Source organism: Dendrobates tinctorius, unplaced genomic scaffold (genome assembly GCF_039654945.1).
Source record: "Dendrobates tinctorius isolate UK_male_01 unplaced genomic scaffold, ASM3965494v1 ptg000039l, whole genome shotgun sequence".
Classification (NCBI taxonomy): domain Eukaryota; kingdom Metazoa; phylum Chordata; class Amphibia; order Anura; family Dendrobatidae; genus Dendrobates; species Dendrobates tinctorius.
The window spans coordinates 32,146,958-32,161,246 of NW_027361707.1; positions in this window are offsets into that span (position 1 = coordinate 32,146,958).

The following is a 14,289-nucleotide window of genomic DNA, read 5'->3' on the forward strand; positions in this document are numbered from 1 at the left end:
TGAATGGAAATGACCAATTCCCTCTGCTCACCAAGATGTAGGGTTTGTTGTTCTATGTATGTCTTCCATATAAGGCAGCTCTCCCATTATAATCATTTGGACTGTAATATAAATGCTCAGAGCCCAATGTTTCGACATGTCATATTATGGTACAGTGTATTATATTCTTATATTTTTTATTAATTATTTTTTCATATTTTTCAGTTTCCATGTATGTCAGGAAAACACAGTGTTCTACGCCTTCTGCCCTTCCCTGGATAAACAGATGCACATGTGCCAAAGGCTTATTTTTTCATTAACTAGTGAAGTGGTCACCGTCCATCTCCAGCCCACCATAAACCCCCTTTATTAGTCTTCTGACCAGCCTTAACCATCTGCCCTGTACAGACTCATTACCTGATAAGATATATCAGGGTCCCTCAGTCTCTACAGAAAATGACCCAGCCTGGTGACATCTACATGACAATGCCAGGACTTCTTTTATGCTAATGGAACCTATTAAAAGAAATCCCCTTATTAAGACTCCTAGTCCTCACTGCCGTACATCCGCACTCGCTAATCTTTAAATATGAGGACTGGGTGTAAAGTATAATGGAGAATTAAAAGCTTATTAGAATAATGATACAGAGAAAAAACATGTCAACTACAGCTAAAAGGCACCCTAGAGGAACGAGAGCACAATGACACCGCCCCTGGACAAATTACAAATTCTGAGGGAAAAAAATCACCAAATAACATGTGCACGTGGCCTGAAGGTGGTGACTAGAGATAAGCGAACATCGTTGTCTCCCTCCTTATTCGCCAAGCTATAGAGCTTACCGAAGAAGCTGTATCGGTATCCCGGATACCTGGAGCGCTCCCGATGATCGGCGCCGCAGCTGCATGTGTCGCGGCTGTGACAGTCACAACACACAGGCTCTCCATGCATGTCCTGTGACTGTCACACAGTCCTATTATCATTTTTTCTGTGTGTTCTACTTCATGAAAGTGGAATTAAATAGAGAGTACATGATTTACAGATACTTTTACTAAGATGCATCTATTCCTATCTGCTTTTGTTAATTTTATCATGATTTTGACTTATTAAAAATGACTTTTTTAACTATTACAGCCAATCATTGGAGGTTTTGATACAATCCTTGGCAATGTGTAAAATGCCAATCACAAATAGTTTGAATTCACCAACAAATTTCATAGTAACATAGTTATTAAGGTTGAAGGGAGACTTTAAGTCCATCTAGTTCAACCCATAAAAACCCATGTGGCAAACTTTTCTATAGTAGTGTGTGTCCATAAGTTGCTTGTTTGCTTCCTTCATGTAGTCTGACATATTCATCATGACTATTGCACCTCCCTTGTCAGCAGGTTTAATGATGATTTCTTTGTTGGTTTTTAAAGACTGTAAGATGTCCGATTACAATCCATTTTTCCAGACCCCCCACTGCTGTGTTTTAGGCAGCCCCCAAATTTAAGAAGCATCATTGTCAGAAGCTCCCTGTCCTCTCCAACAGCTGCTGGAACTTTTCCTTGCAACCAGAAAAAAATGTAAAACCTGTCCATTTATAATGACCACGGACAAGATAAAGATCCCCAACTCACATCAGGACTACAAGATCCAAGGTACTTTCAGCTGCATTACATCTAATGTGGTGAACTTAATTATTTGCACTAAATGTCCAACTGGGGGTCTGTATGTGGGGGAGACAGGGCAAAAGCTTAGAACAAGGATGAATGCTCATCGTCACACAATAAGAGAAAAAAGAATGGATCTACCTGTGGCAAAACATTTCTGTATCCCTGATCACAGCAGCGTGGATATGAAATTACTGGTATTGAAAGGTAACTTCAATTCTCAGAGAGAGAGACGAGTTTGGGAGTACAAATTTATGACGAACTTTGACACTCTCAGTGCTGGAATGAATGTGTCACATGGATTCATGTCTTTTTACATCAATTAAGGAATTTCCTTTTAAAACCTTGTGGGAGCATTACAACACAGAACTAGACCCCAATCAGAGGACCATAAAACATCCGGACTCCTTATCTATGAACTGGTCCAATGTTTATATTTCTGTTTCTCCCTCTCCCATATTGATAGTTCTGCTTCACGTCACTTGTCTTATCTATTGCATTTTTTCTAGGCTGTATTGTGCATAAATATGTGACTTCAGATTTTGTATTAGTCTAGCCTGATGAAGAGACCTGAGTAGTCTCGAAAGCTTGCAATGTGTTACCATCTTTTCAGTTAGCCATTAAAAGGTATCAACTACTGAGGACTCTCAATCCTGAATATTTTTCTATCTACTGGCTAACACGGTACAAAGATATACATCTTACTTTTCAAGAAAGGCATCCAGACCCTTCTTAAATTTTAGTAGGGAATCACTCATTACAACATCATATGGCAGAGAGTTCCATAGTCTCACTGCTCTTACAGTAAAGAATCCGCGTCTGTGAGTATGCTTAAACCTTCCTTCCTCCAGACGTAGAGGATGCCCCCTTGTCCCCCGTCACAGGTCTAAGAGTAAAAAGATCATTAGAAAGGTCTTTGTATTGTCCCCGCATATATTTATACATTGTAATAAGATCACCCCTAAGCCTTCGATTCTCCAAACTAAATAACCCCAAGTGTAATAACCTGTCTTGGTATTGCAGACCCCCCAGTTCCCTAATAACCTTGGTCGCTCTTCTCTGCACCCGCTCCAGTTCAGCTATGTCTTTCTTATACACCGGAGACCAGAACTGTACACAGTATTCTAAGTGTGGTCGCACTAGTGACTTATATAGAGGTAAAATTATGTTCTCCTCATGAGCAGCTATGTCTCTTTTAATGCATCCCATTATTTTATTTGCCTTTGCAGCAGCTGCCTGACACTGGCCACTAAATGTGAGTTTGTCGTCCACCCATACACCCAGGTCTTTTTCAGTGACAGTTTTGCCCAGTGTTTTACAATTAAGCACATAATTATACATCTTGTTCGTTCTACCCAAGTGCATGACCTTACATTTATCCCCATTAAAGCTCATTTGCCATTTATCAGCCCAAGCTTCTAGTTTACATAAATCCTCCTGTAATATAAAATTGTCCTCCTCTGTATTGATTACCCTGCAGAGTTTAGTGTCATCTGCAAATATTGAAATTCTACTCTCTATGCCCCCTACAAGGTCATTAATAAATATGTTAAAAAGAAGCGGGCCCAAAACTGACCCCTGTGGTACCCCACTGCTAACCGTGACCCAGTCCATTAATAACCACCCTTTGTTTCCTATCCCTGAGCCAGCTCTTAACCCACCTACACATATTTTCCCCTATCCCCATTGTTCTCATTTTATGTATCAACCTTGTGTGTGGCACCGTATCAAAAGCTTTTGAAAAGTCCATGTACACCACGTCCACTGCATTCCCTTGGTCCAGTCCTGATCTTACCTCTTCATAAAAACTTATCAGATTAGTCTGACAGGAACGGTCCCTTAATGCAATTAAACTAAAGGAACAAAAAGCGCAATAGGGTCTTATCCGGGTTATTGTTAGAAGAATAAATTAGAATTTACTCACCCTTTTCAGGAGAGGTTCAGGCATGTAAGATCCGTAGTCAGCTTGCTGCACATCCAAAGGTCAGCTCTGTGACCGCTAAAACTTCAGATTTTAAGGGAATAAATTCATGGACTTCAGTGTGCTGCTTGACAAATTTCACGAATCCAGATATATATATGTCATCCCCTGAGGAAGAAGTGGTATACACTTTGAAACGCGTTGGGAAATAAACAGTTAATCTTTCTCACAATCTGGATTCGTGAAATTTGTCAAGCAGCGCACTGAAGTCCATGAATTTATTCCCTTAAAATCTGAGGAATGGTTCCTTGTAAACCCATGTTGATATTGGGTCATGAGGTTATTCTTCTCCAGTTACTCCAGTATAGTATCTCTTAGAAAACCCTCCAGGATTTTACCCACAGTTGAGGTTAAACTGGCCTATAATTTCCAAGTTCAGTTTTTGTCCCCTTTTTGAATATTGGCACCACATTTGCTATACGCCAGTCCTGTGGTACAGACCCTGTTATTATGGAATCTTTAAAGATTAAAAATAATGGTCTATCTATGACTGTGCTTAATTCCTGCAGTACTCGGGGGTGTATCCCATCTGGGCCCAGGGATTTGTCAATTTTAGTGATTTTTAGACGCCGCCGTATTTCCTGCTGGGTTAAGCAGGTGACATTTAATGGAGAATTTTTATCCCTGATCACGTTATCCGTCATGGGATTTTCTTGTGTAAATACTGTTGAAAAAAAGTCATTTAGCATATTGGCTTTTTCCTCATCCTCATCCACCATTTCACCCAGACTATTTTTAAGGGGGCCAACACTATCATTTTTTAGCTTCTTACTATTCAGGACATTAGAATTGATTAATCTGCTCATCTCTAATAAATTATGATACTTTTCACTTCTGGTATATTTTGTAGCATGAAGGGAAAACGTGAAATGCTCCGTGTTCAGCGAGTGAACAGCAGGGTGGGGTGACCTCATAGAAACTATCTTTTTACAAGGCTGTGTATATTTGCATATGTAGTTTTAGGTCAGATCACAAGTGATATCTATCCTTGTCTGACCTGACTACTGACATGGGTGCTATGATCCTATAATATTTTTTTTTTCCAATTAAGCTATAGAGTTTAGATTTATACCACATCGCTGTAAAGATTTCATCATCACTGTCCCCATTGGGGCTCACAATCTCAATCAATGTCTTTGGACTGAAGTATGGGAGGAAACCCATGCAAACATGGGGAGAACATACAAACTTGAAGATGTCATCATCCTTGGTGGGACTTGAACCTCGGAGCTGCAAGTCAGCCATGATGCCATACAAAATAACCTCACATATACAGTATAGCTAAAGGGATTCTGTCTGCAACATTGTCACCATCCTAAACTAGCAAGCATATTTCCATTAATTGCTTCCAGATCCTCAACTGCCAAGGATAGAACAAATAAACTCTACAAGACCAAACACAGAAGAAGTCCTAACCCCTCAAACACCAGAAATGTTATCATAAGTAAAAAGAATATTTGGTTGTGGAGAAAAATTATGTTATGTGTGAATCCAACCCACAGTATCACAATAAAAAACCATACAACCTTATATATCAAAAGTGGAAGAAGAGTGAAAGCTGACATTTATGCTGCACTAAAAAACTTTAAGGCTGATCTCTCCCCAAATTGACATTGCTCAATACATTGCTTGGATTATAAAAGCAAATATATCCGCCTCATTAGGTACATGTCAGATTGGCAGCATAATCCTTTATGAAAGTTTCACTTATTCTCCTCCCACTTAACCAGATCCTCATGTCCCCCCAGACCTGCTGAGATCTGACGCTGCTCAGCACAAGCTGCAGATGTCAGGCTGGTGAAGCAGAGAGTGAATCCTGTTGGACTCATAATCTATTTCATAATACTCATAAAATACTCATCTAAATATCAGGATTACAGAGCTATTGTTATGTGGATAGTAAGCAAGTAAGTACACTAGCCTCATAAGGTCTATTTATTAAATTATACAGTTTGTATTGTGAAATCAGATGATGGATCCAGGTTAATGCTATATACTACAAAAAGTAGAAAACTAATAGCTTTATTTAGGGTAAGTTCACACTAGGTGGTTTTTCAGCTTTTTAATGCAAATTTTCAGGTGTGTTTTACAGTACCAGCTATGTCTATGAGGTTTCAGAAATCTCATGCACACACTTTTATCTTCAGTATTTTGTGCTTTGCATGTTTTTTTGCACAATACAGTGTGTCACGTCTTTCACTGGGTTTTTTTCAGTGTTTTTTCAGCGTTTTTCACCCATTGACATGAAAGGGTGGTTGAAAAAATGCTAAAAATCCACAGTAAAAACGCAGGTATCTGGCTTTGCTGCGTTGTTTGTGGCAAAATCCTCATTCTGTAGAATAGGACTTTCTTTTTTTGCACAAAACTTTATTATCAGCCCGCACAAGAGACAAATCTAGCAAGCCAAAAACAGCAAAAAACGCTAGAAAAAACAAGCAAAATCTGCTTTATTTCAGCAGCTTCTTTCCTGGCAGGAGGTCAGGTTTTGTTTAAAAAAAAAATGCTGAAAAAACTAGTATGAACTCACCTGTATAGTAGTGAGATCTGGACCTACAATATCCTGCGTAGTGCAAGAATAAAATGCAGGAGATCTGTGTTCAAAATCATTGACACAATGTGCCGTAAACCAGGGTACAACACATCAGCAAGCTCAGGGCTTTTACACAGAAACGGAGCCAGATCTGCTTATATTACACAACGTTGCAGAGGAAAGATGTGACACTCAGCTGTTGGTCGGGCTCGGCGTCACCTGACCCCTGCACCCATTTTTACACCTGGCTATCCTCATCTTCTGTACTATGCAGAATACCACGGAGCGCAGCCAGCGCTTCCCTGCTCCTTTCCACAATCACGCCACGGCATTTCAATTGCAGGAATATTCCTCCGATGTTTAAGCTCCATTTAAGCGTTGGAATGAATTCAAGCTGAATTATTCTGCACGTGCAAACGAAAGGAAGAATATCTAATTATCTCTGGTGTCAGGTTCAGAGGATGACTAAACATTACAGCAGCACTCCAGCATTTCTTTGCCTACACAGTGCCTAGTATTATAGGCTTTTGTGTATGCCTTGTGTTATAGTAGATGAGCCATTTCTGGCTTGTCTGCCATGTTGCTTTCTTCTTCCCCATTGATATGGTTCCTATAAGATATAATCATTTAAAAAGTTTGTTTGTTTTTTTTTCCTTATGTAAACCCCTTTGTGACATCTGCCACACATGTCAGGGTTGATGGTGATTGCACGAGTCTGGCGGGTACGGTCAGTCGCAAGTGAAAAATGAAACTTGGTCACGGCAAGAAGGGGTTAAAAATATTTTTCTCTCATATACCATTACAAAAGGTCTAAAGACAAGAAACCGTAACCAATGACCTGTGAGCTCAAAGTAATAATGCGCCATAGACATCTATGACTTTTATGATTTGGGAGAGTTTGGGAGATTCCAAACTGCAGAAAATTCAGAAAAAAAACCCTGTGTTTATTGGAAAATGGGGGGGCTCTTACACCCACCATACACGCTACATGGCTGTTGGCCAAACAATGGTTCAGCCAGTAGCCATGTCATCCAGCCTCTCCCATACACAGGAGCACTTGTTTGGTCGAGCGCGCCTGTGTTCTCTATTAGAGAGACCGCTGCCAGACATCTCTGGGAATAAAAGGAAAGGCAGTCTAAAACTGGACATGCCGTACCCTTAAATCTGCTGACAATCAATTGTCCAGGGCCCCTGTACACGTTAGATTGTTGGCCAATCCTGTCAATATCTACAGGTCCGGTTGGCATTAGCCTAATGAGTATGTGGAGCTTTACAGCTAGTATGTGGAGGCACAGAAAGGGGCATGATTACTATATGGCGGCATAAAGAGAACTTTATCACAATGTGGAAAGAATAAAGGGGGTCATTATTACTATGTGGTGGCACGGTGGGGTCACTGTTACTATATGGAGGCAGAAAGGGGGCACTAGTGCTATGTGGAGGCACAATGAGAGCATTATTACTATGTGAAGAAGCAATGGAGGCGTTATTATGTAAAGGCAAAAAAGAGGTCATTATTACCATGCGGAGGCATGGCGGGGGACATTATTACTAGATGGAGTAAAAAGGGACCATTATTACTTTCTAGAGGCACAATGAGAGTATTATTAATATGTGGAGGCGCAAAGATTATGCATTATTATGTGAAAAGATAAAAGCTGTCATTATTACTATATGGAGGCATGGTGGGGGGCAGTATTACAATGTGGAGGTATAAAAGGAGCATTATTACTCTCTGGAGGCACAATTAAAGCATTATTACTATGTGAAGGTGCAATGGGTGCATTATTATGAAGGGGGGAATAGGGGATCATTATTACTATAAGGCCGGGGTCAGACCTGCGAGAGCAATGCGAGAAACTCGGCGTGAGTCTCTCACATAAATACCCGGCACTGCCGCCGGCACTCGGGACCGGAATGTGCGGCTGTATGTATTTCTATGCAGCTGCACACCCCGGTCCCGAGTGCTGGCGGCAGTGCCAAGTATTGATGCGCGAGTTTCTCGCATTGCACTCGCAAGTGTGACCCCGGCCTAAAGGTAAGAAAGGTAGTCTATTATAACTATGTAGAGGCACAAAAGAAACATTATTAATATGTGGAGGTACAATGGAGGCATCATTACTGTGTGGAGACAATATGTGGACCTGATTACAATGTGCAGGCTCAGAGAGGGCTTTATTAGTATGATGTCCAGATGTGGAATATACCTATATTTTTGTATAACTCGTGCCATTCACCACAAATATATATATATCGTAAGATCGTATCATGACTAAGGCTATGCGCTGAACCGCGTAGGTCCATCATATTTCTGGTTTGCTGTTTGTCTCTCACCATTCTATGTTGTAATCTCTAAGGAATAAAAGTGACGTTTTATACATACCTGATCGTTGCCAGAAGGACTTCTAAAAATATATATATTCACCTAATTTCTGGGCTACGCCAACAAAAAAAAACAAACACTCATTAATGCACGCAGGGGGGTGAAAAAAAAACTATAAAAAATTATATTCACCTACAGGACCAGTGTTACTCCTTTGCACTCAGTGCTGCAGTGGTCATGTGATGCCTCCCCTGGATTTTGACTTCAGGGGTTGAGTGGTTGACAGTGTTGAGTATGGAGGAGTGGTGCTTTTCCAGGAGGTGAGTATCGGATTTTTTTCCCCATAAGTGGTTGTCCAGTAGTCGACAACCCTTTTAATTCTCAAGAAATAAATATTTATTCCACAGTGGATCGATATGTAAGGGTATGTGCACACACTGCGGAATGCTCCTCGGATTTGGCTGCGCGGATTTTGTAAAATCCTCAGGTAAATCTGCAGGTCAAAAGACCTGCAGTTTTACCTGCGGATTAGCCCTGCGGTTTTTCATCTCCACAATGGAGGAGATGGCACACCGCAGCGGAATCCGCAGAAAGAATTGACATGTCAAATCTTTCTGCGGTTTTGAAGACGCAGCAAATCCGGGCGGAAAATTCCACAGCGTTTGCACAGTGTTTTTTTTTTTCCATAGGTTAGAATGCTACTGTACACCGCAGCAAAAACTGCTGCGGATCCACAGCGGCCAAATCCACTGCGGATCCGCAGCAGAATCCACAGCGTGTGCACACACCCTAAGAGTTGCATGATCCGAGGTGTTGTCATGACCCTAGGCACCAGCGAGATGGGTTCCTCTGGGTGTGTGATGTTATTCCCTTCAGACGGTTCCCCTTCACACCATGCACACCATGCGGAAAGTAAGCAGAACAATTGCGGATGGTACCCACGGTCCGGAGGAGAGGAGACTGTCCTCCGGGCTTTGGGTACCATATCCCTGTAAAAAATAGAATTTAAAATAAAAAATATTGTTATTCTCATCTTCCGGCGTCCCACGCAGCATTCCCGCCTTTCTCCACGCTCTCTTTCCCAGTAATCCTTTGCGAAAATGCCCGCGATGACGTCCGTTCTCGCGGGATCGCGAAGTCTCGCGGTCATTCGCGCGACGTCATCGCGAATGACCGCGAGACATCGCGATCCCGCGAGAACGGACTGTCATCGCGGGCATTTTCGCAAAGGATTACTGGGAACGGCTGCGCGAGACGTCGGAAGGTGAGAATAACACCATTTTTTATTTTTTTTTACATTCTATCTTTTACTACTGATGCCGCATAGGCAGCCTCAGTAGTAAAAGTTGGTCACACTCGTCAAACACTATGTTTGACGAGTGTGACCAACCTGTCAATCAGTTCTCCAAGCGATGCTACAGATCGCTTGGAAAACGCTAGCATTTTGCAAGCTAAATACACTTGCAAATTCTAGTTTTTCCACGGGAAAATCGCGGGAATTTAAAATGCGATTTTCCCGCGGAATGGAATTACGGAATTCTCGCGGTAATTTCCGCGAGAGTTCCGGTACGTGTGCACATAGCCTTATCGGTAAACGGATCTTCTGTTCTGATTTGTTCTACTGACGTCCTCTTTTTATCTTTTACAGATTGGGATTTTGTCCCATGACTTGCCCCATTTATGACACTGACAGACGATGGCATAATTTTTGTATTTGGGATTATTATTCTTTTTTCCAAAAAAATTATTCCACTTTAATGGTTGGATTTGTATTGCTTGGTTTATAAAAAAAAAAGGGAAGCACTACATCCAATAGGGGTTTTTTGAGGTTGAGATATGGGCTTCTGATGGGGTTCAATATCTCCCTCATTCTCTTATGGCAAGTTACCAACCCTAGAGAATGGGGGGGTGCTCTTACCATTTTGGATGTACCCTTAGCACTTTATATATACCCTCTATGTTTGAGGGATTGTATGCTATTCACTGTAATCATGTTAATAATTGTAATTTTTGTACAACCTATAAATAATTGGCACTTGTAACATGCTCACTGCTTGGAAAAGGCTCACCACTTGAACCGAAACGTCGCACTCATGGGCTAAATAAACAACTCTCGTTTAACCCTGAAAAACCATTGTGCTGTTCCTGCTTTTTGGATTTTTTGCATCATAAAGGTTTGGTAAATGCCTTTGGGAGCCTTGCACCTGGACTCTCTTTTGCATTTTTGTGCTGCTCTATTTCTTGTCTTAGATAGATAGATAGATAGATAGATAGATAGATAGATAGATAGATATCGATATATCTATCTATCGATATACACTGCTCAAAAAAATAAAGGGAACACTTAAACAACAAAATATAACTCCAAGTAAATCAAACTTCTGTGAAATCAAGCTGTCCACTTAGGAAGCAACACTGATTGACAATCAATTTCACCTGCTGTTGTGCAAATGGAATAGACAACAGATGGAAATTACTGGCAATTATCTAGACACACTCAATAAAGGAGTGGCTGGCTCTGCAGGTGGGGACCACAGACCACATCTCAGTACCAATGCTTTCTGGCTGATGTTTTGGTCACTTTTGAATGTTGGTTGTGCTTTCACATTCATGGTAGCATGAGACGGATTCTACAACCCACACAAGTGGCTCAATTAGTGCAGCTCATCCAGGATGGCACATCAATGCGAGCTGTGGCAAGAAGGTTTGCTGTGTCCATCAGCGTAGTGTCCAGAGGCTGGAGGCGCTACCAGGAGACAGGCCAGTACACCAAGAGACATGAAGTGGGCCGTAGGAGGGCAACAACCCAGCAGCAGGACCGCTACCTCAGCCTTTGTGCAAGGAGGAACAGGAGGAGCACTGCTAGAGCCCTGCAAAATGACATCCAGCAGGCCACAAATGTGCATGTGTCTGCACAAAGTTAGAAACTGACTCTATGAGGATGGTCTGAGTGCCCGATGTCCACAGATGGGGGTTGTGCTGACAGTCCAACACCATGCAGGACGCTTGGCATTTGCCACAGAACACCAGGAATGGCAAATTCACCATTGGCGCCCTGTGCTCTTCACAGATGAAAGCAGGTTCACACTGAGCACATGTGACAGACGTGACAGAGTCTGGAGATGCCGTGGAGAGTGATCTGCTGCGTGCACATCCTTCAGCATGACTGGTTTGGCAATGGGCTAGTAATGGTGTGGGGAGACATTTCTTTGGAGGGCCACACAGTGCTCGCCAGAGGTAGCCTGACTGCCATTAGGTATCGAGATGAGATCCTCAGACCCCTTGTGAGACCATATGCTGGTGCGGTTGGCCCTGGGTTCCTCCTAATGCAGGACAATGCCAGACCTCACGTGACTGGAGTGTGTCAGCAGTTCCAGCAAGATGAAGGCATTGAAGCTATGGACTGGCCCCCCCGTTCCCCAGACCTGAATCCGACTGAGCACATCTGGGACATCATGTCTCGCTCCATCCACCAACGTCACGTTGCACCACAGACTGTCCAGGAGTTGGTGGATGCTTTAGTCCAGGTCTGGGAGGAGATCCCTCAGGAGACCCTCCGCTGCCTCATCAGGATCATGCCCAGGCATTGTAGGGAGGTCATACAGGCACATGGAGGCCACACACACTACTGAGCATCTTTTCCTTGTCATGAGGCATTTCCACTGAAGTTGGATCAGCCTGTAATTTGATTTTCCACTTTGATTTTAAGTATCATTCCAAATCCAGACCTCCATGGGATATTCATTTTGATTTACATTGATAATTGTTGTTTTATTGTTCTGAACACATTCCACTATGCAATGAACAAAATTTGCAACTGGAATATTTCATTCAGAGATATCTAGGATGTAGTATTTTAGTGTTCCCTTTATTTTTTTGAGCTGTGTATCTATATATCTATCTCATTCCTTCTATCTATTTATCTATCTATAGATAGATATGGGATAGATAGATAGATAGATAGATAGATAGATAGAAAGAATGAGATAGACAGATAGATAGAAGGAATGAGATAGATAGATAGATCTATTGATAGATAAAAAATGTGTTAGGCCAGGGTCACACTTTACGAGAAACTCTCATGAGTCTCGCAACTCCGGTCTCGAGCACCTGCGGTCCCGAGCGGTGGGTTAAGTTAATGTCACCTTGCTATTGTAAGGTGACATTAAGCTCGGTTAATAATGGATAGGCGTCAATAAGACACCTATCCATTATTAGTCTAAGTAATAAAGGGTTAAAAAAACACACACATTCAGAATAAAGTGTTTTAATTAAATAAAACACAACACATTTTTTCTTAATTTTTATTACATGCCTAAATCCATTCGAAGCCCTCGATCACCTGCAAAAAAAAACAAAAAACAGTGTACTCCCTGATCGGACGCAGTCCCTCTTTAATAACGATTGTCCCTTAATGATCTCCCCTATAGAGCTGTCACATCAGCAGATGTGACCACTCTATAGGCCTCCGATGACACACTGACCGGAGATAACCCGATGGTAGTGTGTCATCGGAGATAAGCCTCTCGCTTTACGGCACTACAGCGTGAGAAAATTCTCATGTTGTAGTGTCGCAAACTGACAGGTGAACTCCGGTGACCTGTCGGCGGAGGAGTGATACAATGCGGAGGATTATCTCCGTCATTGTATCACTGGAACCCCTGAAGAGCGGTCGCATCAGCTGATGAGACAGCTCTCCATGGGAGATCGTCGTCGGACAATCGTATTAATTGGACTACGTTGGACACAGGGAGTATATTGTTTGTTTATTATTTTAATTTTTTTCAGGTGAACGAGGGCTTCGGGGATTAGCAGAATATGGTGAGTATGAACTATATGTGTGTATGTGTTTTTTTTATTCAACACATTAGCCGGATGATGGGTCTACTACTGTCCCATCATTGGCTAATGTGTTACTTACTGTCAATGTACCAGGCATTGCCGGATGGGACTTGTAGTCCAATCATGCACAAACACACACACACACACACAAACACTGACAAATCCCCACAGACCCCCGCCAACCCCGCACACAGCCCCGCCGACCCCGCACACAGCCCCGCGACCCCCGCCGACACCGCACACAGCCCCGCCGACACCGCACACAGCCCCACTGACCCCCGCCGACACCGCACACAGCCCCATACACACAGACCCCGCCCACACACACACAGCCACTGCCCACACACTTCCCTACTCCCTATCTGCAGCATTTCATCCACAGCAAAACTGCAGATCTTTTTTAGACATGCAATTTTGCTGCAGAAGTGCCCGATTCAATGCAAGTCAATGGGTGCATAAACGCTGAAGTGAAGTCAAAAAGAATTGACATGCTGCGGAAAATAAAATGCTGCGAATCCGCGCATTTTTTTCTGCAGCGTGTGCACAGCGTTTTTGGATTTCCCATTGATTAACATTGTGTGCACTCTGCACTGCGGATTTGATGCAATTCCGCGCGTCCAAAAACTCTGCGGAAACGCATCAAAATCCTCAACGTGTGCATATACCCTTACTGTGTGTGTTTATTTAACCCTTTCCTTACTATAGGATTAGTAATGGATAGGTGTCTTATTTACTCCTCTCCATTACTAAGCCGGGCTTAATGTCACCTTACAATAGAAAGGTGACATTAACCCCTTATTACCCCACTTGCCACCGCTACAGGGCAAGTGGGAAGAACCCGGCAAAGCTCCAGAATAGGCGTATCTAATAGATGCGCCTTTTCTGGGCAGCTGGGGGCTGCTGTTTTTAGGCTAGGGGGGATATTCATGGCCCCTTACCAGCTTGAGAATAGCAGCCTGCACCTGTTAGTTTTGCCGGGTT